The following is a 6,255-nucleotide window of genomic DNA, read 5'->3' on the forward strand; positions in this document are numbered from 1 at the left end:
TTTTGTAGAAGTAGTAATGAATATGTATTAGCCTAGCAGCATAAAAACCAGCCGCCTGATGTAACTTGTGTGCGTCTTGGTGGAGCAGAAACTCCTGGCGCACCCAGCGCTGTTTGCTTACCTCTATTCCTTTAATAAATCATAAACATTAATTGTAAGCCTATTTGGGACTCGGTCATTTATTACAAGTGGGACCTCCCGATGGGTGGAAGCTGTCGGGATAGCTCGGGATGCTGAGGCGTGGTGCTGCAAGGAGGTTGGTGGTCGGTGGCGCCCTGGGGCAGGCCGAATTGGGAGGGGGCGAGGCGGCGGGTGGTCGGTGGCTTCTGTGGAAAAGGCGCTTGTATGGGGGGCTGCGCGCTCAGAGGAACCTTGACAGGCTGCAGATAGGGGCAGGCAGGAACCTTTTGAAGTTCAGGAGAGGGAAATGCCAAGCCCTACCCCTAGGGAGAAACACCTCTGTTTACCAGTACTGGCTAGCTCGATACTGAATAAGCATTTCTTCATGGAAGGGGTGCTTCGATATTAGAACAGGCTGCCCGGGGAAGTGGTAAGAGACCCGATCCTTAAAAGTATTGAAGAGACATGTGGACATAGCCCGGGAGTCCGGCCTCCGGCAGGGCGGGAGCTGGCTCTTCCGAGCCCCTGTGCTCCGGTCTTGTGCGACGCGTTTGCAAGCAGCACCGGGTGCCGGGTCCGACATCGGACGGTTCGGGGACGGCGATTCCAGGGCCGTCGGCTAGCGGGGGCCGGCTATGTCGTGTCCCGGGGATCCGAATTCAGGGGGCGTGGGGGCCGGCCGTGCAGTGAAGCGGGGGGCTGGCGTCCGCCGGCTTCCCAGAGAGTGGGCTTTCGGTCCCGTGCGGTTCGGTGGCCGGCCGTCCCGAAACCCTGGGCACCGGTCTTGTGCTAGACTCAGCGGGCTCCGGGGCCGAACTCGGCTTCTCGGGGCCGGCGGTCCCGGTGTCCAGGTGTCCCGCCTCGGGCGGCGCGGGGCCGGCTGTCCCTAGCAGCTGGGCTCCCAAGAGCTTCTGGGCTCCCAAGCGTCGCCCAAGACCGGATCGCAGAGAATCGGGACGGCCGGCCACACCGCTGCGACTAGCACAAGCGTCTCCCGACAACGGAGCCCAGGGGCTTGCGAGAGTCAGATTCCGCGCCCCGGGATAGAGAAACGGGGAGCACGGGTCGGCCGGCCGCAGCTTCGCACGGGACCGAACCCCCTGTCTCCGGCACGGCCAGACCCCGAGCCGGTGGGCAGCAGCCTCCCGCTTCACGGCTCGGCAGGCACCCACGTCGCCCGACTTCGGACCCACGGGACAGCCGGCACCCGCGCCGCCGGAGGCCGGACACACGGGCCTCGGGATCGCCGTCCCCGAACCACCCGAAGTCACACACGCTCTCCGGTGCGTCCAGCACACGCATGGCAAAGACCGGAGCCCAGATTATAGGATCAGCCAGCCCCGCGCCGCCCGAGGTCGGACCGGGAACCCGGTGCGTTTGGCACATGCGTCGCCCAAGAACGCTGCCCAGGGCCGCGGGATGGCCGTGCGTCACGCAGCCCGAGTTCGGACCCCCGGAACACGGGACAACTGGCACCCGCGCTACCGGAGGACAGAATCCCGTGCCCCGGGGTATCACCTTCCTCAAAGAGCCCGAAGTTTGGTCCGGCCTCGCTGCGTCTGGCACACGCCTCGCCCAAGACCGGAGCACAGGTGCTATGGACAGACAGCTCCAGAGCCGTCCGAGGTCGTACCGGGAACCCGATGCGGTTGACACATGCGTCGCCAAAGACCGGAGCCCTGGGAAGCGTGATGGCCGGACCCCACGCAGCCCAAGTTCGGACCCACGGGACACGGGACAGCCAGCACTCGTGCCTTGCTCTTGGGGACTTGGAAGGAGTCCTGATGCTGTGCCAGCACTATGCAGCAATAGACACAACACTGGAGTGATTTCAGTGTTGTTCCAGCTACGAGTGCAGAGTTCAGCACTGTGCGGGCTGCTGCAGGGAAAAGGTGACTCTCCAGCTCAGACAGACCGAACACAACTTCCACCCCTTATTTCATAACATTTGTGTCACAATTAGGTCAGTTTAGTATATAGATGGTCTCAGCACCATAGTTTTCTGTCCATTGAAGCATTTTTATGTCTGTACTTCTCTTTAAGATTAATTTTCTCCCAGTGTTAAATCTCCTTGAGGCACACACTCGATATCCCCATCTTTCTGCATCACCCACCAGGTATACCCTGGACCTTGGGCAAAGACAATCCCACGAGTGGGTTTGCCTTTTCCCATGGCAGGGGCAACCCACACCGCCTTCCCCATCCACTTCCCCACATGCACTACAGTGACTTTAGCTTCTCCCACAGTGTGTAGGGGTTTTGTTTCAGCAGGACCAGCACGGCTTTTAGACCCCCTGTTGTTAACTAGCCAAGTGGCCTCTGGTAGATTTATATCCCAATGTTTCCATGTCGCAGCACCCAATGCTCGCAGCATAGTTTTTAACAGTCCATTGTACCTCTCAACCTTCCCAGAGGCTTGTGGATGATAAGGGATGTGATACACCCATTCAATGCCATGTTTGGAAGTGATCAGGAAGTGATCAAATTGTTTCGGAAGTGCCTCCCATTGTCGGACTCAATTCTTTCTGGTGGACCATGTCGCCACAGCACTTGTCTTCCCAGGCCCAAGATAGTGTTTCGGGCCGTTGCATGGTTTACAGGGTATGTTTCCAGCCACCCAGTAGTTGCTTCTTCCATGGTGAGTATGTACCGTTTGCCTTGGCGGGTTTGTGGAAGTTGTCCGATGCCAGACCTCACCAGATCGAAATCCAAGCCATCTCCCCCTATTCCAGGGAGACTTTACCCTCATGGCTCGTTTGATTGCAGCACAGGTCTCACACTGATGGGTAACCTGTGTGATGGCCTCAATGGTCAATTCCTCTTTCGAGTCACTCAATATAGAGGACTCACAAGCTGACTATAGCCTGGCACATGCATTCTCCAAAATCCCACAAGACCTAGGAACGCTTCTGTTTCTTTTTTGCTGGTTGGCGGAGACAGAACTGTTATTTTGTTGATCACATCCGTCGGAATGTGGTGACGTCCATCCTGCCATTTTACCCCCAAGAACTGGATTTCCTGTGCAGGTCCCTTGACCTTATTCTGTTTAATGGCAAATCCAGCTTTCAGGAGAATTGGAATTATTTTCTTCCCTTTCCCAAAAACTTCTTCTGCCGTGTTACCCCATACGATGATATCATCGATGTACTGCAGGTGTTCAGGAGCGTTCCCCTGTTCCAGTGTCGTCTGGATCAGTCCATGGCAGATGGCAGGGCTGTGTTTCCACCCCTGGGGCAGTCGATTCCAAGTATACTGAATGCCCCTCCAAGTGAAAGCAAATTGTGGCCTGCATGCTGCTGCTAGACGGATAGAGAAAAATGCATTAGCAGTATCGATAGTAGCATTCCACTTGGCTGCCTTTGACTCTAGTTCGTACTGGAGTTCTAGCATGTCTGGCACTGCTGCACTTAGTGGTGGTGTGACTTCATTCAGGCCCCGATAGTCCACTGTTAGCCTCCACTCGCCATTGGACTTTCGCACTGGCCATATAGGACTGTTAAAAGGTGAATGAGTCTTGCTGATCACTCCTTGGCTCTCCAGATGGTGAACTAACTCATGGAGAGGAATCAGGGAGTCTCGGTTGGTGCGCTATTGCCGCCGGTGCACAGTTGTAGTCGCAATTGGCACTTGCTGTTCTTCAATCCTCAGCAATCCTACAGCAGAAGGGTCTTGTGAGAGACCAGGCAGGGTAGACAGCTGCTTAATCTTCTCTGTGCTCAAGGCAGCTATGCCAAAAGCCCACCGGTACCCTGTTGGATCCTTGAGGTACCCTTTCCTGAGGTAGTCTATGCCGACGATGCACGCAGCCTCTGGGCCAGTCACGATGGGGTGCTTTTGCCACTCATTCCCAGTTAGACTCACTTCAGCTTCCAATATGGTTAGCTCTTGGGATCCCCCCGTCACTCCGGAGATAGAGATGGGTTCTGCCCCTTGGTGGCCTGACGGCATTAGGGTACACTGTGTGCCTGTGTCCACTAAAGCTTTCTATTTTTGCGGTTCCGGTGTGCCAGGCCATCGAATCCACACAGTCCAGTAAATCCGGTTGTCCCTCTCCTCTACCTGGCCAGAGGCAGGGCCCCACTAGTCCTGGTCGGAGTATCTATCAATTATTTCTTCCAAACGTGAAAGAGAAGTCTCTTCATCAGGGTCAGGAGTATTACTGTTCCTTCTACTCCCTCTGGGGGACTGTTCAACAGAAACTGGGGCAGCAATCCTCCTAGGGGCCCTCTTTGTTGCTGCTGTATCTTTCCGTAGCTCACGTAGCCGAGCAGCTAGGGCCGAGGTCGGTTCACCGTCCCACTTCCTCCTATCTTCCCCGTGGTCACGTAAATAAAACCACAAGGTACCTCGCGGTGTGCGTCCCGGATCCTCCCTTCTTTGAGCCGGGGACTGCTGGTGCTTGAAGGCCGAAAGATTTTTCCGTCTAGGTGAGGACGAAGCTATGTGTTCATCTAACCGTTGGGACAGTCTCTCCACAGCTGAAATGCAGCCCCGTACTGGGGCAGAGAGATTTTCTTCATATTTATGAAGGTGATTGGACACGTTGTCCACAGTTGGCCCCATCCCCTCGTCCCAACCCATGACTGCCAGTGTGCTGGCATGTGTTGGGGGTGCAGCCCGTACAAACTTCCGCCACATGGACGCTGTGCATTGGACTTCATCGGGGTCTTTAGGTGCCTGGGCGTTGTTTAAATCACTATAAAGCATCTCCAGCACAGCTAATTCCCGCAGCTGCTGGAATCTTATCCATATCCACAGTGGTCCCTTATCCATAGTGGTCCATTTGTTTACTTGGGAGACAATATCCTCTTTGTGGGGATACCTTTCTTTCACAGCTGTTAGGATTCGCCTCCAGAGGCTGATAACTTGTGCCTCTCTTCCAATTACTCTGTCAATGAGCCTTTCTCTAGAAAGGGATCCCAGCTGCTTGGCTTCGTTGCCTTCTAGCTGTTGGGTATTGGCCCCACTATCCCAGCGTCAAAGCAGCCAAGTGAGGATGTGCTCACCTGGACAGCGACTGAAGTCTTTTCGTATTTCTCGCAGCTCACTCAAGGATAGAGACCGAGTAGTTTCTGATTCATCTATGATTTCAGTCTCTTCTTCGTGATGTTGCCGTGATAACGCTGCTTTAGAGCCGCTTGCCTTTTCCTCTTCTCCCTCATCCATAGGAGGCGCTCCTTCCCTTACTAAACGACCTGATCTCCGTTTCCACTGTTTCGTCTTTACTACAGGGGCGACTGATACCAAAGATGGTCGGTCCTCTGGGGTGGTCACAGTGTGTGCTGTCTCATCATCAAATTCAAGAACCTCCCTATCCCCTTGAGGGTGCTGGGCAATGTTAATTGACATCTGATAGGCGTAAGCCAGACCCCAGCAGAGTGCAGCCAGCTCGTGGAGTTCTCTAGTATTGCCAGGGTCAGGGCATACATCTTTCAAACATTCTACCAACTTTCTTGGATTTTGTACTTGTTCAGGGGTGAAATTTAGAACCATTGGAGGAGAAAACCGTGATAGGTACCTGCCCAAATCCCCCCACACACCTTGCCACCCACAGCTTTGTCTGGGGACAGGTCCTTGGATAATATTCTTAATAAACTGCTTTGCCTTGGGGAAGAAGACAAACACTACACCTAGTAAGAGGAGGATAATATCTCACCGGGGTATCCAAGATACTGAAAGGCTGCTGTAATTAGCCCACAGGGAGAAAAGTAGAAGGCACCACACCCGATATTATTCACTGATTGACTGCTGGGGGCAAAAAAGAAGGCACTGTAATTCTTAATATTTTCAATAATATAATCTCCAGGAGACCAGGAGGATAACAATGCCGGGCTTGAATACCAAACAAAACTGAAGGCCAGTATGTTACAGCACAACATGTTAAAATAACAAGCACAGACTTCAACATTTTCTCCGATCGGATGTAAAGGAAAAAAGAAAACAGAGAGTGGGCTACATACAACATATCCACACAGAAAAGTATTACCAGAAAACCGAGCAATATGACAACCAATATGTTAGTTGTAAATACTTCAATCAATACTACTGTTATCTCAACTCTCGAGCCCCACGTTGGGCGCCAAAAAGGACAGTGGTGGTTTTACTCAGGTGGGCAGCCGAGCTCCACCACAACCG

This window comes from Aythya ferina, assembly GCF_964211825.1.
Source record: "Aythya ferina genome assembly, chromosome: 11".
Classification (NCBI taxonomy): Eukaryota; Metazoa; Chordata; class Aves; order Anseriformes; family Anatidae; genus Aythya; species Aythya ferina.